The sequence below is a fragment of the Meriones unguiculatus genome, chromosome 3, assembly GCF_030254825.1.
Source record: "Meriones unguiculatus strain TT.TT164.6M chromosome 3, Bangor_MerUng_6.1, whole genome shotgun sequence".
Classification (NCBI taxonomy): domain Eukaryota; kingdom Metazoa; phylum Chordata; class Mammalia; order Rodentia; family Muridae; genus Meriones; species Meriones unguiculatus.
In genome coordinates, this window is record NC_083351.1 from 15496789 (window position 1) to 15524545 (window position 27757).

Genomic DNA, 27757 nt, shown 5'->3' on the forward strand with positions numbered 1-27757 from the left:
CCCAGACCTTTCTCTATCCATATCATGTCAACGGTGACCAACACCACTCAGTTCCTCGCTGCTCACTGTTCCCATTTTCACTCCTCTCAACGCCAGCTCACTGGCGCTCTCTCTCCATAGCCTTCATGAGAACCACCAATAAAGACTGGCTCACAAAACCCAAAAAGAGCAAAAGGAATTGGCTGTTAGTCCAAGTTTCTTTAATGTTTGTCTTGGTATGCTTTTTAAAGGTAAGTCAGTTACCACCTCAACCCAGAAAGAAACTTTCTCAAAATGGGAATGTGGTATGAAAAGGACCTAGTTAAAAAACTTAACTCTATCATTTGCTGACCGTGTAAACTTGGAGAAATTATTTAACCTCTCAACTCACTTTCTTGCAACAATAAAAGCACTAATCTCACAAGAGTTGGAATAGATATTAAGGAAGAAAACGTACTGCAAACAGGCCTGGCACACAGTAAAGACTCAACTGGTGAGCGGTTAGGCCTGAGTGGGCTACAACCCTATCAGGTTGATGGACTTACAAGAGAAAATATGTAAAGTGCTTAGCCTAGCTTAGCCTCAGGTACGGTTCACAACAAGGCATCAACCAACACTGTCTTTTTCCCTTCACTTGCTGGGGTAGAAAATTGTGGCGGCTTCAAAAACTACCCAATCCTATTGGCCTACCAGTTATCACTGTATAATATACTTACCATTTAGGTAACAGGAGCTTTCTGTGTGGACTTCTGGCTGCCCTCCCCACTGTCTCCTGTCTTGAAAGCAGTCTCTGTCTTTCACTGGTAGCTGCCTGTTGACCTACCAAAGAAAAGGAAAGCATGAATCACACTAAGGTTGAGTTGACCCAAAGACCTTGACATGTAGTCCGACATCAGAAAAGAACCAAAGAAGAGCTACACCTACGCCCTGGCTGGGAAGGAAGCTACCTATGTCTCTGAAGGGAAACCAGGCTCCATTCTACCTACCCTCCTATCAGATTATATATGATTCCCAGGCCAGACTGTCTTTACTTAATAAATCTGTATTTCCCAATATTCTAAATATTTATGACATCTTGTATCTGGAAAGCACCTCAGAAATCAGCTAAATTCCCATGTGAGAAAAGAAGCTGAACTTGGAAAAGGTGAGTCATACAATGACTTAAGTAAAACTGAAAATACTAAATATACTAATATACTAAATATAAAAATACTAAAAATAAGATGTTTTAGAAAACAAGTAGAAAGCCTATTACATCTTGGGCATTATGTTTTATCTAAAACAACAATGTGATAATGTTGCTTATAGATAATCTAAATCTTAGGAAGTCAAGTGATTTGTCTAAAATCCTACAGCTTACTCAGCAAATATAGTCAAGACTTAAACTTGTTTTTCTGGGGGTGGGGGGAAGCCATTTCACAACACTCTCATTTTATTGCCTTTTGACTCAGTCCTCAAAGGAGCCCTTAACGACCCAATACCAGTTAGAGCTAAAAGTAGAGTTTCTACAAACCTCGCTCTAGTTTTGAAAGGAATGACTTCCTAAAAGAAAGCTGAAAAGCTAATCCATCTGAAACTTACTGCTGAAATTAGAGAAAAATTATGGCAAGTGGAGGGCTTGAGTCAAAGCTTCCTGTCTACCCTGTATAAAGAATGAAGGTGACTTATAGGTCAGTGCTAACCTAAAACTGTTGGACATACTTTGGACGTTCAAACATCTTCTTCCTTGAGCCATGACTGGCCATCACTGACGCCTACCTTCTGGCTTCCTCCTAAGACTGTTGGTACCATTAATCTGAATTCTACAACCCAAAAGTTTACACATACCACAGAACCGCCTCTCTTCTTTTAGAGAGCTAGCACAAAATTAAAGAAAGAGATAATAGTTCTGTTGTTTGTTTAATGGCTTAAAAGATGACAGCAAAAGGAATACCTGAAGCTATAAGCCAGTACTGTGAAGAATGGCCTAGGTGGTGTAGCTCAACTGCTAGAAAGCTTATCTAGCATGCATGAAGCCCAGAGCTCGATCCCCAGCATAATCTGGGCCACAGAGACCTAAAGAGGGCATCAGATCCCCTGGAGTTACAGATGGTTGTGAGTCACTATATGGGTGCTAGGAATTGAACAAAGGTCCTCCCTTGTTCTTCACGCCTGAGCCATCTCTCCAGCCTAAAGAGAGTTTGTTTTTTAAAAGGATCCATACAAAGGGAGGACAACATCCCATGAACGGCTTGCAAGTGGGGCCCTCTCCTTCTACCATGTGGGTTCCAGAAATGGAACTCAGGCCATCGGGCTTAATGGACTAGGTCTTTACCCACTGAATCCTCTCAGCAGTCCAACATGACTGCAGTAAATACCATCACACACCAGTGCTACAGCTGCTTCAGAGAGGCTTTTTTTTTGCCCTGCCAATAGCATAAATGTAAGTGCAAAACTGTCTTCAAAGAAGAGATGAAAGAACAAGTCCTTACAGTGTGGCCAGTTCACCAACTGCCTCATTTTCCTGGGGAGCACGGAAGTTCCAGAGAGGAAGACTTGCCCAAGGTTACAAAGCATGCTAACATGAACAGAGTGGTGTCTTTTTTGTTTCCATAATTTTTCTGTAATGAACAAAAGCACTATTAGACAATTCTGCTTCCACATGACCCTCCCAAAGATTGCAGCTGTACACTGGATAAAAACAAAACCAACCATCTGAAGTGAACGGAAACTGGCAGATTTAGGAAAAATCAAGAAGGGACTGGGTTGGGTTTGGCTGATTGTATCCAGCTGTAGTTCTAATTAAAAACAAATCTTAAGCTTCTGTATGAACCAGGAGAGGATGGACCAGCCAAAGATAATGGGAAACAGGAAAAACAAGAGCCAGAGAAACCCAGCTGAGTCTGCAAACTTGGCCCTAAACTGGCTGACAACCCTGAACTATGCAATGCAGAAGGCAGAATCCAAAGACCTTATTAAAGACAAAAAGCTATCAAGAATATAACTACACCCCCAAGGGTAGCAAAGCTTGTGGTCTGAGTCTGATTAACTATGTACTAAAATAAAAACACCAACTGATAATACTCTTGTACCCAAATGTATAAAATATAACCCCAAATTAAATAAAGAATTAAAAAAATGAAACCTAGTAACTAAAAGCCAATCAACAGAAAGCAACACTAAGATGGACTCATACTGAAATTACCAAAGATAGACAATACAAACATTATACCTAAATTTAATGAAATAAAAGAAACATTCAAAACTAAAGAAAAAATGGTAAATCTTGGGAAAGAAATTGGAAGTTCTTTTAAAAGTGGGGGCTTTAGAACAGAAATTATAGTACCTACTTAGAATTAAAAACAAAATGGAGCCAGGCCTTTAATCCCAGCTCTTGGGAGGCAGAGGCAGGTGGATCTCTTAAAGTTGGAGGCCAGCCTGGTCTACAGAGCTGATTCCAGGACAGCCAGGACTACACAAAGAAACACTGTCTCAAAAAACAAACCAAAAAAAAAAAAAAAAAAAAACCCAGAATGGAATACTGCGGAGGAGGCTCTATGGGTAAAGTGGTTGTTACACAAACACTAGCATCTAAGTCCACACTATCTTAGGAGTCTTAGCACCCATGCGCAAAAACCTGGTATGGTGATGCACATCTGTTGCTGGTCAGTCAGTCTTCAATCAGAGTCTCAGAGAGTCTCCCAGGCTCAGTGAGAGACTATCTCAAGAGCAAGATCCAGAGCAATAGAGGAAGACACTTGAAGTTGACCTTCGGATATGCACATACAAGCATAAGCATGTGCACATGTACTTTTTCATAAGCACACACTGACGAGCACATAAACACCATGCACAGAAAAACATTTTAATTAAATCACCAGGTGATGGTGGCGCACACCTTTAATCCAGTGCTTGGGGAGCAGAGACAGGTGGATCTAAATTTGAGGCCACCCTGGTCTACAGATAGCCAGGACAGCCAGATCTATACAGAGAAACCCTGTCTCAAAACCTCAATGTCCCCCCCCCAAAAAAAAATTAAGTTAAATAAATCTAAACCTTTAAAACAAACAGAACAGAATAGAGATGACAGTGGGAGCAGAACAAATACATTAATTAACTGAAATATGTCTAGGTGGTCGATGGCTTCCAGAAAAGCCACCATTAGATCTTTCACCAAAGTGTACAAACGAATTAATTTCTATTACAAGGAAAACTGATAACAGGATACAAAATGACCTGAGATCACAGAGTTAAACAAACTAATACCCAAAATTTTACTGGACCAGGTTACTTTCATCTACTCATTAACCTCTGGAAGTCACCCAGATAAAAGCAAAGAAAAGAGTATGAAGGTGGAAAATAAAAGGGCAGGGAAAAACTTTAAAACAATGTCCAGTGTAGCTCCAGGAGCACTGGGAAGCAAGGCCAGTCTTTGATGTACTGTAACTGCTGGTGCAGCACTCCGCGCTGTCAAGGACTAAAGCGGAGACACTTACTTGCATGTGCAGTATCTTCTCCACACGCCAGTGTACTACAGGACAAGGTGGGACAGGTGAACCTGGAGCCTCTTGTTCAGAGTCTCCAAATTGGTGAAGCAGATAACCTGAGGTTTAGATTTATTTAATTTTTAAGAATTATCTGTGTGTGCGTGTATGCATAGCTATGTGTGCTTTATGCAAACGCAGTGTAGGAGCTGGTGTGAGACACCCCAAGCGTCCTCAGTAACTTCACATACTGAAGTCACGGCACGCTGGAGCTCAGGACATTCCAGGCACATGCAGAAGAACAAAACCTCAGTTCCAGAAGGCATGTCATTTTGTTAATTCTTGTCTTTTTCTCCAATCCTGCTCACTCTACCACTTCACAAAGGAAAAGAAGAGAATCTAGAGCAAGTAGTCTTTTCTGAAGTGGAAAAAGAGTAAGATGCATCTTCAGAGTCAGAAAAACAAATGATATTCCACGTTCTGTTACTTACATGGGGTTCAGAGAAGTCTCACTCTCTAGGTCTCACTTTATCCACCCAACAAAAAGTCCCACTAAACAGTCTCTAGCAATGATCTAACACTCTCTTCTAACCTCTAAGGGTGCCAAGCATGAACATGACGCATATGCAAGCAGACAAGCAAAATGCTTATACACTTTTAAAAGGTAAATAAAACATAGGAAAAAAATTTTAATGAAAATTTTATTTGACTAAGCTGAAGATACATATTCATAATTGCAACACTTGGATGACTGAGGCAGGAGAATGGTGAATTTGGGGCCACTTTGAGCTACACACAGTGAGATCCCATCAAATCACCACAACAAAAACAAGTTATAAAAATAAAAATAAACTGGAGCTGAAGAAATGGCCCAGCAGTTAGGGGAACATACTGCCCTGACAGAGGACCCAAGTTCAGCCCTCAGCACCTAAATCAGGCAGATCACAACTTCCTATAACTGAAGTTCCAGGTGTCTCCAAGGGCACCTGTACTTATATGTACATATTTACACAGAGATGTACACATATACACATAAAATCTTTTTTTTTTAAAGAAAGAATATGAAATCTGTTCCCGTGTGTGAGATCCCAAGTTCATTTCTTGGCATCTAGAAATTTTGGGCCACTATAGCATTTTGGGCTGGTCAGATGGCTCAGGTAGCCAAACCTTACCCCTAGAACCCACACGATGGAGAGAGTCCACTCCTCTAGGCTGTCCTCCAACTTCCATATGTGCACCACACATCCACACAAAATAAAGTTTTAGCTGAATCTGAGGAGCAAACTGAGTCCCTTAACCTCTATGAGTCTGAATATCAAGACAGCCTAAGGATCTAAGCAAAGTAGTTGGACACCGAGTTACAACTATCCTGAGGAGAAGAAATCACAACTGCCTATAATTAATTACCATCAATCTTCATGGTAACTGTAATCAGGTAAATACAAAGAAGCAAGGGCTCAAAGTCACACAGCTGATAAATCTCACCCAATTTATTTGCTTCTCTTCTGGGGAGTAATCTCAAATTTTGCCCACAGAAAAGCCAGTCCTGTCCCAGAGTCCAAACATCATAAACCTAATGTATCTGACAGTAGTTATTGCATTCATTTGTTTTTTCATTCAAATAGCAACTAACTTCCAATAAGTGCGTGAAGCTCTGAGGTCAGCACTGAGGATGAACAGTAAATAGAAATAGTCCGTGTCTTCATAGTACTGAGCAGATGGAAACAGAAAGAAAACAAAAAAAACAACAACAAATCTTAAAAGTCTATAAATTATATACACTATGACTGGATAGAAATTTCATCACTGCAGGTGCTAACAGGTACCCTCTGGTGAGATTGTTCCAAGTAGAAGAACAGTAGAGAACAAGGAGAAAGCAGCCTAGCATGGTGGCTCAAGCCTGTGATCCCAGCACTTTTGAGGCTAAGGCAGGAGAAATGCTGTGAGTTCTACAGCTAGCCTGAGCTACATAAGGAGTTTTAGACTAGCCTGGGCTACAGAGTGAGACCCTACACAACCCTCCCCCCAAAAGAAACAAACAGGAAGCTGCAGAGGTATGTAGAGGGTCACACCATGCACACATACACATCTTGGAGAATAAATTATCAGTTTGAATCTTTTTCTTTCTTGTTTTTTTGTTTGGTTTGGTTTTAGTTTTTCAAGACAGGGTTTCTCTGGGTAGCCCTGGCTGTCCTGGAACTCACTCCTCTGAAGACCAGGCTGGCCTGGAAGTCAGAGATCCGCCTGCCTTGGCCTCCTCATAGTAAAGCCCTGTACTACCTTCGCCAGACATCAGTTTGAATCTTCATCTGAAGAGTTGGAGGAAGTCTCTGAAAGGTAAGACATCTGTGCTCTGAAAAGATCACTTGGACTTCATTATGAAGTCAAATGGGAGGAAGAATGATCCTGAGATCAGCTGGAAACTAGCTTTGAAGTCCTGGAGAAATGGTATAAATGTTAAGAGGTGCATGCTGCGCTTTAGCATATACACTTAATCATGCTTTAAAAACCTGTATGAGTGTTTTGCCTGCTTGTATACTTGTGGACCATGTGCATTCTTGGTGCCAGAGGCCAGAAGAGGGTGTTAGATCTCTTGGAACTGGAGTTAGAGATGGTTTATGAGCTTCCGTGGGGGTGCTGGGAATTGAACCCTGCTGCTCTGGAATAGCTGAATACTGAGCCATCTCTTCAGGCCCTGGTAACCATTTTTGCCTTAAGCGCTTTATATAAATAAATTTAACCCTTAAAACAAATCTATGTGACAGACACTATTATCACTCTTATAAAAGAGACAGGTTAAGTAACTTTACATAAATAACCATCTTCATGTTGCTTCCCCCATAACTAGTACCTGGTAAGGGCTTTTAACCTACTTGCCCTCTTCTGTATATTAAAACCCTCAAGCCTCTCTAAGCCTACACAAAAACATCTAGATGCCAAAGAAAATAGCCAATGGAACCATGGACCACTGTCATTTTAAATGTATTACCAAAAATTTCAAATACATATCTATATACAGTCAGCAACTGTGCCATGCTTTTTCTATTAAGTTTTCTTTCGTTCCCCAAAATCACTCTTTCATACCTTTTTCCCCTTTCAATAACCCTCAGCTGATAACCCTAATGCCATCAGCTGATAACACTGTCATCAAGAAGCAACATCCTGACCCTTATTTTCCTACCTTCAAATCTAATATCGGGCCGGCATTCTGCTTTCCTTACTTGGACCCAGTCCCCTTTGTTCTTTGTAATACATTACCCCTACTCTCTTCTCACATCATTATTTTTCTCTTTGCAGCGGTCAGCATATAACATTCATAAGAAGGGGCTACTTGGAGTAAATTGTACAACCCAACATTGGCCCTATTAATAAGAAAGGGCCAAAGAACCTGAAAGTTAGTATTTGGGCACTTGTGTAACAAGTTAGTAATTGCTGCAATATCCAACCATGATTAACGGTTACACCTCAAACAAGGTCTAGGCAGCAAGGGTGCTAATGAACTAACTGAATGCATGTGAAAGTACACACTTAGCATGCATGGAACCATGTGATGGTCTCTGGCAGATTAGAAAAAAAATAAACTGGTCTCAATTCACAAAAAATTTGAGAAGTCATGCTCTTAGAATGGAAAAATAATGTGATACAAGATGAGATTCTAGGGACAGGAAAGAACAGCAAGTAAGAACTTAGCATAGCAATTAAGAATAGTTGTTCTTACAAAGGACCGGCGTTTGGTCCCCAGCATCCACATGGAGGCCCACAACTGTCCATACTCCAGTTCCAGGGGATCAAAAACTCGATTTTTAACTTCCAAGGGCATGTGGTGCACAGATACACACACAGGCTAAACAGGTATATACATAAAATGAAATAATCGAAAAATAAAACAAAAATAATGAGATTCTAGGTTTCCAACAGGTTGTCACGATCCAGATATTATATTTGGGAAATAAGATTCTATAATTTCCTATTTAGAAAAAAAACAAAACAAGAATCTCTCCTCTTATCTCTCCCTAAATGTTTAACAACCAACCTTCACAAACTCATACAGTCCTCATGACTCCTACCTTCCTCTCTTCTCATTGCAAATGCACTCCCTTTCAATGTCCGCCCACCTCTGTTACAGCACCACCACTTGCCGAACTGTACAGGTCAAGCAGCTAGACTCATGTTGGACTTTTCTTTGCCTCAAGAAAATGTCAAATCAGCAGGTCCTATCAATCCTACTTCCCAGTTTTCTTGGTTCTGTCCCCCTGTTCTCCACATTCCTTAGTGCATGACTCTCACTCTACCTGCTATAATAGCCTCACTAAGCTTCTCTGCTTCCAGTTATCCTCATATAAACCAGTCTCCAAACAGATTACATTCCCAAAATTCTATTCAGATCAAAACTCTATCTCGTCAAGCAAACAAAAAACTCCAGTTGCTTTCCATTTCACTTAATCTACAGTCTTCAGCCACAGTCTATAGGGCCAGTACAAGCTCTAGCCCTAACCTACCTTTCTATCTCCTTTTCACCCTCCCCTCTTCATTTCTTGTTTCATTCATTCTGTATTCATTTCTACCTGGAGCCTTTGCACTAGCTGTTCCCTCTTCCCTTTGTATAGCTGGCTTTTAGTCATTCAAAGGTCAGTCTAAATTTTACCACCTCAGTAAACTTTGGATCAGTGAACATAAAAATAGCTCTCACCTTCTAATATATTACCATGCTTTGTACTCATCTTTGCACTTAACCTACCTGCTATTTTATTATTCATCTCTCCCCTCTATAAATAACCTCTACTTTTCTATCTAGTTCATCACTATATCCCCAATGCCTAGAACAGTATGGTAGATAACAGATATGTCTATATCCCAGAAGAGTGCTGTGGGTTGGAGACATAAACCTATGACTCGCATCCATAAAGCCAATGGGGGCGGACAGAGATTGCCCAGGGAGAATGTCTTCGATGTAAAGAGAGGAGGGCCTGGGAGAGCAAATTTTACTAGCCATGAGCCTGTAAAAACACCAGAGAAGTGGGAAAAAGATTAGGGCAGTAAGCATTACACCACTGGAGTCGAAAGAAGCCTTTTAAGAGGAAGGCGCGGTAGCAGTTCACAGGCTGAGAAAATGAAGGACAAAATGTCTGTATAATAGTCAGCTTGGCAGAAGATACTGGTGGCATCATAGGGGCACTACTTTGAGATGTGAGGACAGGAGCAGGCTAGACTGAGTGAAGAGGCAGTGGGCACAGGCAGCTTTGTGGAGGCATTTACCTGTGTAAAAGTACAGGTGGTAAAAGGGAGAATCAGCCGGGCGTGGTGGCACAAGCCTGTGATCCCAGCAGGCAGAGGCAGGTGGACTGCTGTGAGTTCAAGGCCAGCCTCGCCTACAAATCGAGTCCAAGACAGCCAAGGCTACACAGAGAAACCCTGTCTTAAAAAAACAGAAACCGAGACTAGTGAACAATACAGTCAGGATGGCTAAAGGTTACCCCAGGAAACCAAAGGGCAAGATGTCTATCTATGCCTTCTTCGTGCAGACATGCAGGGAAGAACATAAGAAGAAAAACCCAGAGGCCCCAGTCAATTCTGCTGAGTTTTCCAAGAAGATCTCCGAGAGGTGGAAGACAATGTCCGGCAAAAAGAAATCGAAGTTTGATGAAATGGCAAAGGCGGATTAAGTACGCTATAATGGGGAAATGAAAGATTATGGACCAGCTAAAGGAGGCATGAAGAACAAGGACCCTAATGCCCCCAAAAGACCTCCATCTGGATTTTTCTTATTCTGCTCTGAATTCCACCCCAAAATCAAATCCACAAACCCTGGCATCTGCACTGGAGATGTGGCAAAGAAGCTGGGTGAGATGTGGAGTGACAGTGAAAAGCAGCCTTATATCACCAAGGCAGCAAAGCTAAAAGAGAAGTATGAGAAGGATGTTGCTGACTGTAAGTCTAAAGGGAATTTTGATGGTACCAAGGGTCCTGCTAAAGTTGCCTGGAAAAGGTGGAAGAGGAGGAGGAGGAGGAAGAGGAAGATGAATACAAACTTTGTCTCCTTGTGAATACCTCAGAGCAGGAAGGCGCCGTGACGGCACATCTCTTATTTGAGCTGTGGCTATTGCCCGTGTTAGGTTTAATTACAAAATTTGATCACGATCATACTGTAGTTTCTCAAAGTGTCAGTGGTTTACATGAAGTGGCCATGGGTGTCTGGAGCGCCCCGAAACTGTATCAAAGTTGTATACAGCTCCATTTTTTACACATTTTTAAAAGGAAAAGGCACTCAGGTTATCTCCTCACCCTGTGCACTCTGCTGTTCATGTGACAAGGCATTTGAAGATGTTTCTGGCACTTTGTTTTCAACTTGTAAGGTTAACTATATGGTTATTGGCTAGAAATCCTGAGTTGTCAACTGTACATACCTATAGTTTCTAAGGAGAACAAAACCACCCAGACAGATTCTTGATGCTTGTTTAGCGCGGAGCCTGTGAGGGGAAGATGTCTTTTGGAGAGGGCCGTAGCTCAGGGCTGGCACTGTGAGGCTGGAGCTGTTGATACTGCGGTGCGCATCCATTTAGTTTCAGGTTGTCTTGTTTTTGAATATAGTAGCATAGCATTCTGCTGACATTCTTAGTTGTGGAAAAGCAGGGAGGGGTCACTGCCATGATAAGTGTTTGGATTTTTTTTTCTTTAGTTAAGTACAGTAGATTTTAAACTGTTTTTAAACAAATTACAGAATTCACTGTCAGCAAAGCTAAGAACTACTGCATCAATTAAAGTTCAAGAACCCTCTGTACCTAAATGCAATTTGCAACATTGTTATTTTTTGTATATTTAGAATGCTGAAATGTTTTTGAAGTTAAATAGTATTACATTTTTAAAACTGTAAAAAACTAAACAAAACAAAAAACAAAAGGGAAGGTTAAAGAGGGGCTTCTGTTTGGCTTGTTTAAAAACAAGTTAGGTACACTGACATTACCCTACCAGTCACAGGGATGAGCTCCAAGTTAACAGTTAATCACCCAAAAATTTCAAATTGTTTTTACTCACACTCAACTTAGGATGGGACTTTCTTTGGATTAATTCCTGAGTGCCTAAAAATCAACGTTTAATTTCTTTGCCTGTATCTCCTCTCATCTCTTACTATAATTCAAGATTTAAAAACAGCTTCTATATACAACCTTGGTGCTATTAGGAGTGAGCTAGAATATACACTTCAGGACATAAGTAAAAAGGTTGTCTGCTTTTTCCCATTTTAATGGGAAGCTATATTTTATGGGTACTATTTCTACTCCCAGCAACAACTGTCTTTCCTTTTACAGTCTCTAGAGAACAGCCTTTGACTCGATTCCACACTTTCTCCACCCTGTTTCCTGCCCGCACAACATACTAGAGTGGAAAGAACACACAGTCAAGTCAGAGGAGCTGGGTCCCAACTTCAATTCAGTTGCACAGCAATATTGATGACTAAACTTTACCACCTCTAGTTTTTCAATTGTATATAAAATCATACCTAAACTTCATGAAACTGCTGTTAAGGACTATATAATAAGACATTAAGTGCCCAGCCATGTACAACCTGTAACAGTTTTCTTTATATTGACACTGTCATTAAACCTTATGTATTTCAATTGTCAACCCTTTTGTCTAGGTGTATCGGGAAGTCTTTGGAAAAGACTTTGGAAAAAAACTTTGGGAAGCACTGGTGTGGTTCCAGTAGAAAAAAATTTAAAGGTATACTAAGAGTGCCGGTTGGGCAAGACCAGAAGTGCAACCAAGCAGCATCCACAAGCACAGGGAGGATGCCCAGGTCAGAGGAACAGGCTCTTCTCCCTCCCCAAGTTTCTTCCTACACCTATGAATGTCTTTTTTTAATGTATACATGTATATTTCTTTGTGAAAATATGCCATGTGTGTTTAAGTACACAAAAAGGCCAACTTGTGAGACTCCGATGTGGGGGTTGGGAACCAACCTTGGGTCCTCTGGAAGACTAACAAGTGCTCTTGACTGTTGCACCTTCTCTCTAGTCTCTTTTTCTTCTTACTCTTCTATGTTCATTCTGCACCTCCAAAACCCTGGAACTGTGTGAAATATACAACTGATCATTTTAAGAAGTTCATACCTTCTTGACCAAGGTGAAAAAGCTTGAAGCCTCTTCAACCAATCCTACATGTAATTCCTGACAACTCATTGCGATATTCACATGATACCCATGAGGAATAAAAGGAAACTGTTTAGGGCTGGAGAAATGGCTCAGAGGTTAAGAACACTGGCTGTTCTTACAAAGGTCCTGAGTTCAATTCCCAGCAACCAACCACACGGTGGCTCACAACCATCTATAGTAAGATGTGGTACCCTCTTCTGGTATACAAGCACACATGCAGGTAGAATGCTAAATAAATAATAAATAAATAATTTTTTTTTTTTTTAAAAAAAGGAAACTGTTTAATAACAGCTCTTACATAGGGGTAAATGGAACACAAGTACTGAGGGAACTTTTGTGTAGTAAAAAGGCAAATACTGGCATGATGTTAAGTTTTCTAAAAATGGTTCCCAGTGGTCACATTACCAGTCTCCATATTCTTATGTGGGCCTTCCCTTAACACAGACTGTACCTGGTGACGTGCTTCTACTGAAGAAAATACAGTGAGTTATGAAACACCATGTGTAAGGTCAGGTAAAAATTTCTTTCTTTCTAGTATGCTCATGTATAGAACTGCACTTGCTCGTTCTCCGTCTCAAGCTCTCTCTCTCTCTCATACACACACACATAATATTTACAGTTTGCTTAAAAATATAGGATAAGGGGATGGGAGGAAATACAGAAAGGGAGGGAAGATGAAATCCAGTATGACTACAGGACATGGCTAGGCGTGTGGAATTACAATGAGAAAGAGGCCCTGATTCCCCAGGCTGTTGAAACCGGGTGGAAGGGAATGCATTAGTAGTAAAATGGAGCCTGGTTAACTGATGCAGGCTTATAAACCCATTAGAAGGCTGAGGCAGGAAGACTACAAGTTCAAATCCTGTGATTGAAAAAAAAAAAAAGTTAAATCCACCCTGGCCAACTTAGTGAGACTCTGTCTCAAAAAGTAAGGCCTGGAGAATGGTTCAGTTGGTAAACTTCTTACCCACATAAAAAGCCAGTGTAACCCAGACCCTGAAGAGGCAAGCACACACATAAAGAAATGTAACTGAGGCCAGGCATGCTAGTGCACACCTCTAATTCCAGCACTCCAGGAGACAGAGGCAGGAGGATCTCCGAATGAATCTGAGGCCAGCCTGGTCTACACAGTGAGTTACAGGACAGCCAGAAATACACAGAATCTGTCTCAAAACAACAACAACAAATAGTAATTTTTAAAAAAATGTTAAAATTTAACATTTTTCTTTTTTCTTGGGTTGGAGAATCAACCTCTGAAGTTTCCACTAAGAGTCTTTTTATCTTTATTTTGGGAAAGGAGGTAATCATGGGTCATCCAGAGTCTTGGACAGATATACATGCTTGGCAAGAGCTGCATCACTGAACTACATCCCCTGGCCTTAAGCATAGTAGTGAGAAGACTCAAACAATTAAGTCAAACTGATGGAGAGACAAATGGATATGTAGCAACTAGTTTTCACACTCTTCGTTGGGTTATATCACCATTTCTACTGCCGTATCTCATTTCTAAAGTATCTATACCATAGTCATACCTGATCTACTGTCTCTCATTCCCACAGAGAATATGGTATTCATCAAGCTTAGTGAAACAAGCCTGTTGTCCAAGCTGCTCAAGAGTTCAAGGTAGAAGGATCACTGAAATCAGGAGTTCAAGACCAGCTTGGCTTGCAGGGGGTTAGACGGGGGAGTGACTCAAGCAATTAAGAGAACATATTGTTCTTGCAGAGAACTCAAATTGAGTTCCCAAACCCAGAGTATCTGAGAAGCTTGCAAGAACGCATGTACACACATACCTGTAACTCCAGATCCAGATGCCCTCTTTTAAAGTCTGTGGATACTAGGCACATACACAGTACACAGATATACAAAAAGGCAAAACACTCATACATAAAATATAAATCCTTTCTAAAAAAAATATGAGACTAACTGGGACAACATAGCAAAACCTAGAAAGTGGTTCTGAGATATACTATTAGAGAGGCTTTTACCCTGACGTAATCTCTGCACCAGGTCAGTGACAGGGCAAGAAGGGCAAGCATCAGAAAAGGGCAGTTCTGGATGAAAAGAACCTAGTACACAATAAAGATTGGACCTTTATTCTAATTAACTATAAAGATACCTTGAGAGATCAAAGGAATCTGATTATGAATTAAGAATTTGTGGGGCTTTGTTTTTTCGAGACAGGGTTTCTCACTGTAGCCTCAGCTGTCCGAAAACTAACTAGCTCTGTAGACATGGCTATCCTTGAATTCACAAAGATCCATCTGCCTCTGCTTCCAGAGTGTCACAATTAAAGGCATGTACCACCACCAAATGGCTAGGATTTGTTAATGTAATTAAAACTGATCACAGTACCAAAATTACGTAAGAGAATGCCCGTATTTGCAGATGGATGTAGAAAAGCAGATAACGCTGACATAAGATCTGAGATTTGCTTTAATTTCCTCAAAAAGAGAAAAGGAATGTATAAAGCAAATATGACAAAAAAATCTGTAAAAACTATTCTCTAAATATATGTAAACTCACTTCATTTGCCTTCTTTTGTATATTTTGAGATCTAGATAGAGAGAAAGAGAGAGAGAGTTTGTTTTTAAAATAGGGTTTCTCTTTGTTGTCGTGACTGTACTGGAACTCACTCTGTAGAGCAGGCTGGCCTTGAACTACAGAGATGCACCTGCTTCTGCCTTTTGAGTGCTGGGATTAAAGGTGTGCACCACCACCCAGTGAAATTCCTCATAATTAAAATAAAAAACTAATACAACCATGACATAGCAAAACCTAGAAAGGTGGTTCTGAGATACACTATTAGAGAGGTTTTTACCCTGACGTAATCTCTGCACCTGGTCAGTGACAGGGCAAGAAGGGTAAAGCATCAGAAAAGGGCAGTGTTTAGCAGTATCCTCCAAAGTAGAATAAATGACCTACCAATTTTACTCCTTTGTATAAAACCAAAAGAAATGAGGACCTATATCCATCCACCAAGAAACCAAAAAAATGTTCTTGGCAACTTTCTCACATAGCCAAAGTGGATATGATCCCAAGTGTCCATCAACAATAAAACCAGTAACTGGCAGATCTGCATTATTCAATATCCAACAGGAATCTAAGAGGGTTGGAAGAGCCAGAACCAAAGAATGCATACTGTCTGACTGTGTATGAAATTCAACAGACAAAGCAAGCAGCCAGGCCTACTTAAGTACATTGATAAAGTGAGCCGTTCAGATTGTGGCAGGGTCTCCAATTCAAGGCCACACTACAGAGGGAGTTTAAGGTAATGACACTATTTCAAAATAAGTAAAGCGGAACAGAGGGGCTGGGGGACACTCAGTGACACAGTGCTAGACAGCATGCTCACGGCCATAGGCCCAATCCTCATACTGCAACAACAAAGACAAAGCCAGTTAACAAAGCCAGTGTAAAGGTCAAGTGGGATGCACAGCTGGGCTACAAACATACCAAGACTGTCTCAAACAAACAAAACAAAGCTAGACATGGTGGTATACATCTATGATCTCAGCGCTTAGGAAAGAAGCAGAAGAAATAAAAGTTCAGGGCATAGTGGTTGGAGGACAGCTTGACTACAAGAGACCCTGTCTCAAAAAACAAAAAATTAATTAATGGCAAGTTATTACTAGAGCCAGTAAAGATGAGGAAGAATTATGAGGGAATGAATGCTCTGGAATTCTAGAAACTATGTATGCTATGTATCTTAATACAACTTGCTTTTTTACATTACTATATACACATAAAAATTGATTGAGCAATTTGGGTACATTACTATAGATATATAATCTAATCATAAAATATAACAAATATAAAATAAAATCAAAATCTTAGGTATCAGTATTTTGTAAAAATTATGTAAGTAATTCTAATGTGTAGTCAATACTAGGAACCTTCCACGTTAATAAACTCAAGCTCATGATTCCCTGGTCTTCTACTACAATATTAACTGATACAAGGTAATAAGGACAGAAGACAAAAAGACAGGAGGGAACAATGAGGAGGGAAGGACTTAATGAAAAAGGAAAAGGTCCAAGGCAAAGAGGAAAAGCAAAGATCAGTTCTGATAAAACTAAGAACATGGCTAACAGCAGTTGTGGGTTCAGCTTGGTAACTAACAGTGGCTGTGACCCTCAAGTAAACTGCTCCATTTCTTTGAGGATTTCTTACGTACAGCTTTAAAAAAGGGGAGTGGGGTTACAGAGGTAGTTAACAAGGAATCTAGTAGGAACCAGCTCTCTTGACAGATCCTATACTTACTAGCACAGCACTTATTCAGTATTGTAACTGGCTACTACTTTATTTCCTGTTCCAAATCCTATTCTTACTCTAAATAATATACCTTTTAGCTGGTCAGGAAATTAAGGCAAAAGGATCACTTGAGCCAAGAATTCAAAACTTGTCTGGCCAACAGACCAAGACCCCATTTCAGAAAACAAAACACAAAGTATTTCACGGTTCAGATGACCTACACTTACGTACACTCAGTGCTCAAAGCAATCCTCTCAAGATTCCAAGATTATCAAATCTCCTTTATATAAGAGGTAACTGAGGCTTCAACTTTTAAATAATTTGCTAACCTGAGGCAAGCATGACAACTGAAGAAGGACTTCATTGTAGCCTCTTCAGGCCCAGGAGAGTGAGTAATGTATCACCGCCTCCAGAGTAGCACTCTAGCTGTGACTACAGCTTTTCTTGTCCCATGAGAATCAGCTTCACTGGCTATTTTATTCTATTTTGTTTTGTTTTTTAAACTTTTTATTGATTCTTTGTGAGTTTCATATCATACACCCCAGTCCTGCTCATTTCCCTATCCCCTCAAATCTGCTCTTCGCTCTTGAAACCTCACCCCACCCCACCCCCAAAACATACACACACACACAAACATCACCACCACCACCACCACCACCACACCACACCACACCCAAACAAAAAAATCAAAGCACAGAAAACATCTCATCATGGAACCTGTAGTGTATCACTGTGTGTCCCACAATATAGCCATTTACTTGCAAATGGTCATTGCAGTGAATCATTGGTCTGGTTCGAGATCTCTGGCTTCTGTGATAGCATTAATATTGGATCCTCATCGGGACCTCCCAGTTATTCTGTTGTTGCCTGGTGTCATGGAGATCCTGCAGCTTTGGAACAGCAGGACTGGCCCTTTCATGTATCCCAATCATTCAAAGATAATATAATTTTGAGGTGTGCCAATTCAGAACCCTGGACCAGGACCTAGGTGGTAGCTGAGCTGGTCAACACGCTGGCTCTCCCTTATCCACACCACCAAGGAGAGCTCTCCAGCACTACTCCAGCTAGGCCACCCAATGCAGGGGGCTCTCCCGCTCCTGCCCTCAGTGAGAACCTACCCACACCCATGCCTCTAGAGCCAGCCCTGCTGTGCTGCACAGTCAAGGCCAAGAGTCCACTCTCCCAAGTGCTGCAGCCTTCAAGCGGCTAGGCCAGCTCTCCCTTACTCTCGTCCTCAGGGCTGACTCACAAGTGCTCTCTCCAACAGGGCCAGCCCTATGTGCTGCCTAGGTTAGGCAGTAGTTATTTTACTATAGTTCTGTTTAGCTGTTTTTATCACTTTTGTGATACTCTGCCACTAACCCACAATTCCAGTCTTTGTTTTTTCTATGTTTTAAGAAAAAATAGGGCTGGAGGGAGCTCAGAGGATAAGAGCACTGTCTGCTCTTCCAGAGCTCCTGAGTTTACTTCCCAGCAACCACACAGTAGCTCACAACCAGAGGGGATCTGATACCCTCCTTCTGTTGTGCATGTGTACATGCTGATAAAGCGCTCATATATGTAAAAATAAACAAATACTTAAAAAAAAATATTTTTTTTTAAATAATAAGGCCAGTCAGAGAAAAAAAAATCTCCAAGACTTCAATCACACTCATAAACCTCTATTATGTATAAAGCTAGTGAATTAGGGCAAGACATGCTCCAGCAGGAAGGTGCACTCCCACCAGCCCTCGGCGAGTCAACCGGTTTAAAGGATACTTGTTTTACGCTTATTGTTTTCTCCTCACCAGTCTAAATTCTTCAGAGTTGAAGCAACATCTTCATGAGACTGCATCCTCTCCTGTACAATGACCATAAAGTACCTAAATCAAAACTATGCCACAAACCATGTTTTTCTGACTCAGTAATTTATATAGTCTTTTCCAAACTTTAAAATTAAAATTGTTTAAGTATTTAGCCAGATATTCTTCAAGGAATAACATAAGAAATGCTAAGGAAAAAAGAAAAAAAAAAAGAGTACTAACACCTACAATACACACATTTAAACTGCATTCAATGGAAGTATGCTACATGAGTGATAACTGGAAACTTGAAACCCATTAAAAACCACTGTGGGAAGTAAAATATCTAGGACAAGAGAGTGGGCAACTGGGTCAAGCAAATTAGGTTTTCAAACAGTTTTACCAAAATATGCCTAGCACACACAGATTTTAAGTGCCATATAAGCACCTACAGCAGCTAGCTACAGCCCAGGTGAACACACTGGAGCAGAGCACAGTACTCACATTCTCTTCTAGGCTACCATCTAAAGCAGCATCAGCTCACCCTTGTCATCCATGACACCCCTGCCACAGGACTGCAGGAGTTAAGCCAAGCAGTACTAAAACTAAGGAGGAAACGAGCACGCCACCTGACACTTTTCTGGCACATAAGCCGATTAGTTGAGTTACAAACTTAACTGCAAGATTCCAGTATGATGATGAAACTACTCTTTTTTTTCTACAAACTAAAAATAAATTCTTTATCAAAACAGGAACATTCAAGTATTTCTGTCCTGTCAGCAACCCAAAATTCTATTTCCCCAAATAATTCATCTCATCTATATATAGTGTTTTACTGAATCCAAGAACCCACATTTCCCCTATGTTCCCATTCCTTATCCTAATGCTGCCCTGTGAACAGAATAACCTTCCTAAACCCCTTCCTACCTCATGCATTTTAAGTTTCTCTTCCAGTAAACAACTATGTACCAAGTTGTGGTTTATGCCTTGTGTTGAGCCACAACTGAAAGAAAAGCTGAGCTGCAGCAAACCAGAATGAAATAGTAAGAAAAATGAAAGACAAGACAGGGCATGATCAGAAGTCAGCTAAATGCTTTTTATCCACGGAGAAGTGGAAGCACTCCACCCACCTAGAATAATACAAAGCAAAAGCAAACAGTGTCCAGCACATAGCCAGGGTGTGCTATATAACTTTAAAACAGGGCCATCAAGCTTGTTCTAGAGACAGAAGTATCCAAGTAACTTTAGGTGTTCTAGAGGAATCATGAAGCTATCCAGAGTTGAGTGACTTTTTACTAAACTCCCATAGTTAAAGCCAAACAAGTTAAGTTTGAATTGCAGATTTTCCAGACACACACAGCTAAGAGAAAAGCTCTACTGAGAAGCAGTAATCATGAAAAACCAGAAAGCTGTGTCGTCTGCAGCTCTCAGGCCCAGTGGTAAGTTACCACTCCTTTTCCCAAAGCAAAAGCTAACTAGACTTTGAACTTCCTTGTTTTTTACAACTGGCATCAGTAAAATGCCACACTTCTCTGCCACTCTGTAAAGGTCCCAAAAGGCATTGGTTATTAGAACAGTCACTTGGGACACATGAAATTTCTACAGATCCAAGTTTCAAGTAGGCTTCTCATTTTTGTTGTTGTTTGGCTGGTTTTTGTGGTGGTTTTGTTTGGTTTGGTTTTTTGAGACAGGGTCTCATAAAGCCCAGATGGCCTCAAACTCACTATGAAGACAAGAGTGACCTGAACTTCTAATCTTCCTGACTCTCCTTGAGTGTTGGGATTACAGGTATGCATCATCATACTCAGTTTGTGTTTGTTGTGATAAATCTAGTGCCCTGTGCATATTAAGCAAGCTTTCTACCAACTGAGCTACCAACTTTCTACCAACTCAGCCCCTATGGGTCTTTTAACATTTTACCATCTCTTTAAAAAGCAAAACGAAAACTAGGTGAGCTACGAAACCTATACTCTTTGGCAGAAGAGATGGCTCAGTGGTTAAGAGCATTGGTTGCTCTTCCAAAGGACCTGAGTTCAAATCCCAGTACCTACATGGCAGCTCACAACTGTCTGTAACTCCAGTTCTAGAGGATCTAAACCCCCCCCAACACACACACATACAAGCAGGCAGAACACCAATGTACATTAAATAATTCTTTTTAAACCTATACTCTTGGAAACATTTCTCAAAGAGTATCTTAGCTTGAGACCAATCGCGAACCACCATGAAGTTCTAATGCAGAATCTATGGCCTCACAGTCTACAGTCTATCCACCGAACTGCAGAGCCTGGGGGGCTAGAGAATGGTACAAAAGCTGAAAGCTGCCAAGGATCTCAGAATGACCAAAGAGATGAAGAGATACAGAAAGGCAAGGCGAGACTATTGCAAGTTATGGGAAAAGCTAAAAAGAGTGAGGAAGAAAAGTGACCCTGCCTGGAAAAGCGCGTCTGAGCAGCCAGTGCAGAGTCACAAAGAAGCATCCAGAATACAAGCAGAATACAACGGACTTCAAGGCACCTAGATCCACTTACAGAGTACTACCACATCCTCCAAGGCAACAGGATCAGTTGCTCCCCAGGGCACAGCTATGTGGCAGCATGAGGAGAAACAGGAGTCAAAATCAGGATCACATAGGGTCCCTTTGGTATTCTGTAGAAACATTCCTCAATATGTGTTTTTTGGGGAAAGGAAAAAAAAGGATTTACTGATTTTATGTGTATGAGTGTTTGGCCTGACACGTATGTCTGTCTGCCATGTACATGCAGTGCCCACAGAAGCCAGAAGAGAGCATCTGTTCCCCTGGAATTGGAATTAGGGTCAGTTCTAAGATGCCATGTTGGTGCTGGGCACTAAACCTGGGTCTTCCCCAGGAACACCAAGTGCTCTTAACCACTGAACCATCTTTCCAGCCCTACACGTGCCTGTTTTATCTTCTGCTGAGTCTGTACTTTTCAATATTCTCCTCCATTCTAGAGCCTGATTAAAGACTGTTCTTGTACTAAATCTTGGTTTCTAGGTAACACTAGAAGATACCTTTTTAATTTGAATGAAAAGTTCTGGACTTATCCCAAAGCAATTTTTACTCCTGAGTTACACCTAACATTCGCTGGCCAACCAGCTGCCTTCACCTGGATAACACAACAGTGGTATCCAGAGGATAAGTTCACACCAATGGGCTTGCAACATGCACACCTCGGCCAGACCCTCTGTAGAATTACCTGCCTGCCAAGCCTTTCCTCTCACTTGGAACTTAGTAATGTTCCATGTAGGCTTTAGAAGTCACCCACAGCTCGGTGGCCTTTAGATTGTCTCTTGACCACCTGGTGGTGAGGCTACATAGACTAAGGCACAGAACAGCCACCCAAAGCAAAGTTGGGACTAGTTCTTGTCCCTTTTCAGTTCCTGCCTGACATGCAGCTCCTCCTCTCAGTAGGCTCTGCTAATCAACCACAATTTAGTAATGGAACCCACGCACTGCAAACCTCACAAATCCTCAACCCAAGGCTCCAAAGCTTCATATTCAGTATTGGCATATCACATGATGCCTGTTGGCTATATTTAAGACCCTGTCTCAAAACAACAAAAGGACATGAGAAGACTACTTAAACCTTGGATCTATAGGAAGTACATTAATGTGTGTCCCAAGTGACTGTTCTAATAACAAATGCCTTGTTGGGGTCTTTAAAGGGTGGCAGAGCATTGTGGCATTTTTTCTGACGCCAATGACATTAGGACACATCAATAGTGACAGGACCTGGACAGAAATGTGTGCAATGAACAGGGAGGACCATGGTAGCAGTGTTGGAGAGCTGGAATGTTTAGAGGCCTGGGTGTAATGCATGAGATTCTAATTGCACACGCTACTGGGGAAAGTAGTCTCTGCTGGCATAGATACTAAGAGAATAACAAAGTTGTAAAAAAAAAAAAAAAAAGTATTGAGTTTGGGGTTGTCATACATAAATTAGAAAGTAAAGCAAAAATCAATCTACAAAAAGCAAACCAGGGTTGGTATTTCATACTTGTAATCCCAATCCTCGGATACAGAGACAAGAGAAATGCTTTGAGTTCAAGGCCAGTCTGATCCAAATAGCCTGCAAGGACAATAGAAGACCATCAATAATAATAATAATAATAATAATAATAATAATAATAATAATAATAATGCTGGGCATGGTGGCACACGCTCTTAATCCCAGCACTCAGAGGCAGGCAGATCTCTGTGGGTTTGAGGACAGCCTGGTCTACAAAGTGAATTTCAAAACAAACAGGGCTGTTACACAGAAAAACACTGTCTCAAAAAAACCAAACAAAAAACAAAAATAACTTATTTGAAATTAGGATTTTTTTTTTTTAGAATTCATGAAATCAAGGAATATCAGAGCTTTTAAAACAGACTTTGAAAGACAATCATCAATACCAGCCTTTCATTTTAAAAATGGGGAAAATGAGACTAGAGAGATGTTTTAGCAGTTAAGAAGTAAGGCTCCATTCCCAGCATCCACATGGCAGCTTGAAACCATCTTTAACTCCAGTTCCAGAAGATTTGATGCCCTCTTCTGGCCTCCAGAGGCACCAGGCACAGAAAACTCTTATACATATAAAATTAAAATAAAACAGAATTCTTTGTCACTTTTAAATAAATGAAGATGGGAAAGTAAGACCCAGAGAAAACATAGGTTTAAAGTCAGACCTAAGTATCCAGATCTCCAACTCTTGTACCTTTGCCTAGACCTCTTCACAAGACTATCAATGACTAAAAAGGCAAATGACTAAAAAGGCAAAAGAAAGTAAATACAGTAAATGATACTGAATATACTAGTCAATAGTAAGCAGAGAAACCAGCCCTTCTTTGTCAACTCTCCTTTGCTGTTTTGGAGTATAACTCAAGATTAATTATTTCTTAATTTAATGATCTTTTCTCTCATATATCACATCATTTTTACTAAAAAGGAAAATGTAAATCACCACTCACTGCAATGAGCTCTTCTAATCACTGGACTGGTAAAATCAGACACAACCAGCTACAAGGATGGAAAGACATGAAAACTTTTAAACAGATTCATAACAGGGAAAAAGGTTAATTCAGGGTAAGGAGACACTTTTAATTTTATTTTGGGAGTTTTGTTTATGTAGCTTGTTTGTTTTTTTTTATTATTTTTATTTTATATGCATTTGTTTACCCTGAATGTTTGTCTGTATAAGAATGTCAGATCTTGGAGTGACAGACAGTTGTGAGCTGCCATGTGGGTGCTGGGAACTGACCCAGGTCCTCTGGAAGAGCAGTCAGTGCTCTTAGCTGCTGAGCCATCTCTCCCTAGCCACCTGTTTTTGTTTTGAGACAGGCTTCATTAGGCAAACTCTGGTTGTCCTGGAATGCTCTATGTAGATAGATCTGGCTGGCCTCAATCGCACATCTGCCTGCCTTTGCCTCCTGACCACTGGGATTAAAGGTTTGCATATACAGACTTGGGGATACTTTTCTTTTTTAATTTTTTTAAAGATGTATTTATTTATTATTTACACAGTATTCTGTCTGCATGTATACCTGCATGCCAGAAGAGGACACCAGATTTCATTATAGATGGTTGTGAGCAACCATGTAGTTGCTAGGAATTGAACTCAGGATCTCTGGGAGAGCAGCCAGTGCTCTTAACCTCTGAGACATCTCTCCAGTCCTTGGGGGTGCTTTTCTAAAGCATTACAAAACTAGATGACTTTGCCAAAGAAAGTCACTTCCCTGACTTCACTATCTATATTCCAGTACTTAGACCTTGGAGAAAAATAATTTCTTTTTGACTCTCAGCCTCTTTGAGAAGTTTATATTTTCATTCTAAAAAGTTCCAACCTCAAGAGCAGCTGACTGCGTAAGACAAGGTATAAGTCAGACTTCATGAGCCTGGCATAGCCCTAGCAGAGAAGTACTCTTAGCTATTAGACCTCCCACATGATATTAACAGTGTAGCCGTTAAAGCTGGGGCAGTAGTACACTTCCTTCAGCACTGCGGCCACTAGAATGGTGGCTGTGACACTCTTACCACCCATTCAACATTTGCAGACAGCTTACATTTGCCACTGATGACTTCAATCTCCTCCCTTAGCATTAAATTACTTATTATATACCTTCCCAGTGCCCTAATTTAATCTTTCACTAACATACTTTCATACTAGATACTTAATGATTTATGAAAACAATAAACTTTTTTTGGAGAGGGGTTGGGTTTTTTTCAAGAGAGGATCTCACTATGTAGCCCTGGACGTCCTAGAAAACGTTCACCAGACAAGCCTTGAGAGATCTGTCTGCCTCTGCCTCCCAAGTACTAGGATTAAAGGGATGTGCACTATACCTGGAGAAAACTTAATCATAGGTAAATAACTGTAATTTTTTTAAGATTTATTTTTATTTATTTATACAGTGTTCTTCCTGCATGTACACCTGCATGTCTGAAGAAGGCACCAGATCTCATTCTAGAGGGTTCTGATGCACCATGTGGTTGCTGGGAATTGAACTCAGGACCTCTGGAAGAACAAGCAGCGCTCTTAACCTCTGAACCATCTCTTCAGCCCAATAACTGGAATTTTTAATGAGCAGAAAATGCAGAAGGTATTGAATGTGAGCAAGTTTTTTTTTTGTTTCATTTTTGGTTTTTGTTATAGAACAGTAGTGTTGTCATGTTTTTGTAGGCTGTGTAAAGTTTACCCTTGTTCATTCAAATGCTGATCTTTCTACCCTACTATCTGGTTTTAATCCAAACATGGCATTGTACTGCTTATTCTCAGTATCTCCTATCTCCTCAAGTTTGTGCAACTATGCTTACCATTTGTTCTCTGCTGTGCTAATAAAATGCCAACCAGCCATTGCTAAGCAGTACAGAAAATAGGGTGGGACATCCAGGTCCTGCAAAGGGTGGAAAGACAGAAGTAGTAGGGGATTGAGAAATGAGGAGAGGACCATGAAGCATCAGGAGAAATGAACCAGAGTTAGGAGATGATTAAAAAATAAGTATAATGAGAAATTTGACTGGAAGGAAGCTACACTAGCTTGGAGGTTTAGGATGGAGTAATTATTGCTCAGTATGATGCTCTAGGCTAATTAAAGAAATCAGTATGATGCTCTAGGCTAATTAAATAAATCATAGTTTCTATGTGTCATTACTTGGATGAATAGCTGGCTAAAGATAAACTGCTGCTGTATTAAATTTATATCACATTATAACATTCTACACATCAGTGTACAGCCAATTTTGCCTTCTCTGTTCAGGTTTCTCCTTTCCAGGTCTAAGGCTAAGGTGAAAACTAAAAATTAAATTAGGAAAGAACACAAAGGCTTCTTTTTTTCTGGTATGGCATCAATACATCTTAAAATAGAGTAAGCAATAATCAGAGACTAAAGCCAAGACTTAAATCTCTATAAAAGTAAATGCAAGATCCACTGTCCATTATAAAAGAATGGGTCTTAAATAAGCAGGTACTTGCCTGCTCATGCACTAAGCCCAGGGTAAAGATGACTGCTATCAACAAGAATACAGAAGACAATTTCCAAACCCTGATAAAACAGTTACCTCAGTACTTGCTAATATTATAAACTTCCAGGTACTGTCCTCAAATGTTCTTGTGGTGGAAAGACGACTTTTTGATGTTTTCAAAATTACATTTATGAGAGAGAGAGACTATGTACCATGGCTTGTATACGGAGGGTGAGGAACAACTTGTGATGAGATAGGCATTGAGCTATCTCATCAATTCACGACTATTTTTAAAACACTATGTGGTAGCCAGGTGTGGTGGTGCATGCCTTAATCCTAGCACTCAGGAGGCAGAGGCAGGCAGATCTGTGAGTTCAAGGCCAGCCTGGACTACAAAATGAATTCCAGGACAGCCAGGACTATTACACAGAGAAACACTCTCTCTCTCTCTCTCTCTCTCTCTCTCTCTCTCTCTCTCTCTCTCTCTCTTACTCACACACACACACACACACACACCAAACCCTTTGCCCTCTGCAGTAGGGCAAACATGACTGGGACTCATAGACACATTTTCTGCATCATATAGCCTATAACACAATCTATGTTCAAAAAAAGGCATACAAGCCAGGTAGTAGTGGTGGTGGCAGCGGCACACACCTTTTTTTTTTTTTTTTTTTTTTTTTTTGGCACACACCTTTAATCCCAGCACTTGAGAGCCAGAGACAGGTGGCTATCTGAATCTGAGGCCAGCCTGGTCTACAGAGTGAGTTCCAGGACAACCAGGGCTATATATAGAAACCCTGTTTGAAAAAACAAAACAACAAAAACAAAAAGTTGACATATAGGCTGACTTTCAACAGCACCAGAGCTACTCCCTCATTTTAGTAGTCAATTTTTGAGAATAAATACTAGCTGACTGTAACTGCTTTAAAGCAGTGGTTCTCAACCTGTGGGTAGCTAACCCTTGGGGGTTAAATAAAACTTTTTTTTTTTTGAGAGAGGGTTTCTCTGTGTAGCTTTGGCTGTCCTGGAACTCACTCTGTAGATCAGGATGGACTCGAATTCAAGAGATCCACCTGCCTCTGCATTCTGAGTGAATGTAGCAATGAAAATAATGTTATGGTCAGGAGTCACCACAACATGAAGAACCGTATTACAGGATCACAGCACTAGGAAGGTTGAGAACCACTGGCCTCAACCAGTAATCACCCTCTCTTTTATCTACTAACGTTAACTTCTGAATTATTCCTATTCCTCATGCCAAGGACCTTCCTTTTGGTTATTAAAAAGGATCCTTCTCACTTATTGGCTTCATTTTGGGTTCTGTTCATAATCCCTCTGAGAAGTCTTCTATATAATTTAAAATAAGATCCCACTGAAGCTGGGTGCAGCAGTGCAGACCTGTAAATCTCAGCACTCGGGGAGGCAGAGGCAGAAGCATCTCTGTGAGTTGGATGCTGTCCTGGTCTACAAAGCAAGTGCAGGACAGCCAGGGCTATTACACAGAGAAACCCTATCTCAGGGGATGGGGGCCCCACTTAAAATTAGCACCCCTACTGTGCATGGTGGTACACACTTGTAATGTAAGCACTCAGGATACTGAGTCAGGAGGATAGTAAGTTTGAGATCGGCCTAGGCTGTTAATGGTTTGAATCTTGACTACTCTCCCC

General features: G+C 40.7%; 1 protein-coding gene and 1 pseudogene across 6 annotated transcripts in view; one reads left to right on the forward strand and one right to left on the reverse strand.

Annotated features, from left to right (window-relative positions):
* Luzp1 (leucine zipper protein 1) overlaps positions 1-27757 on the reverse strand; it is an 81364-nt gene that overhangs the window by 19091 nt on the left and 34516 nt on the right. For 4 of the 6 annotated variants that reach the window (XR_009590549.1, XM_060379284.1, XM_021631472.2 and 1 more), the window contains exons 2-3: positions 2451-2579; positions 696-798 (exon numbers count right to left, since the gene is read on the reverse strand). The exons of 1 other annotated variant lie outside the window; for it this stretch is intronic. The gene's annotated coding sequence lies outside the window, so the exon portion shown is untranslated. The remainder of the gene's footprint in view (positions 1-695; positions 799-2450; positions 2580-27757) is intronic. One more of the 6 variants, XM_021631469.2, reaches the window with a different exon arrangement.
* LOC110545394 (high mobility group protein B3-like) overlaps positions 9896-27757 on the forward strand; it is a 51730-nt pseudogene continuing 33868 nt past the window's right edge.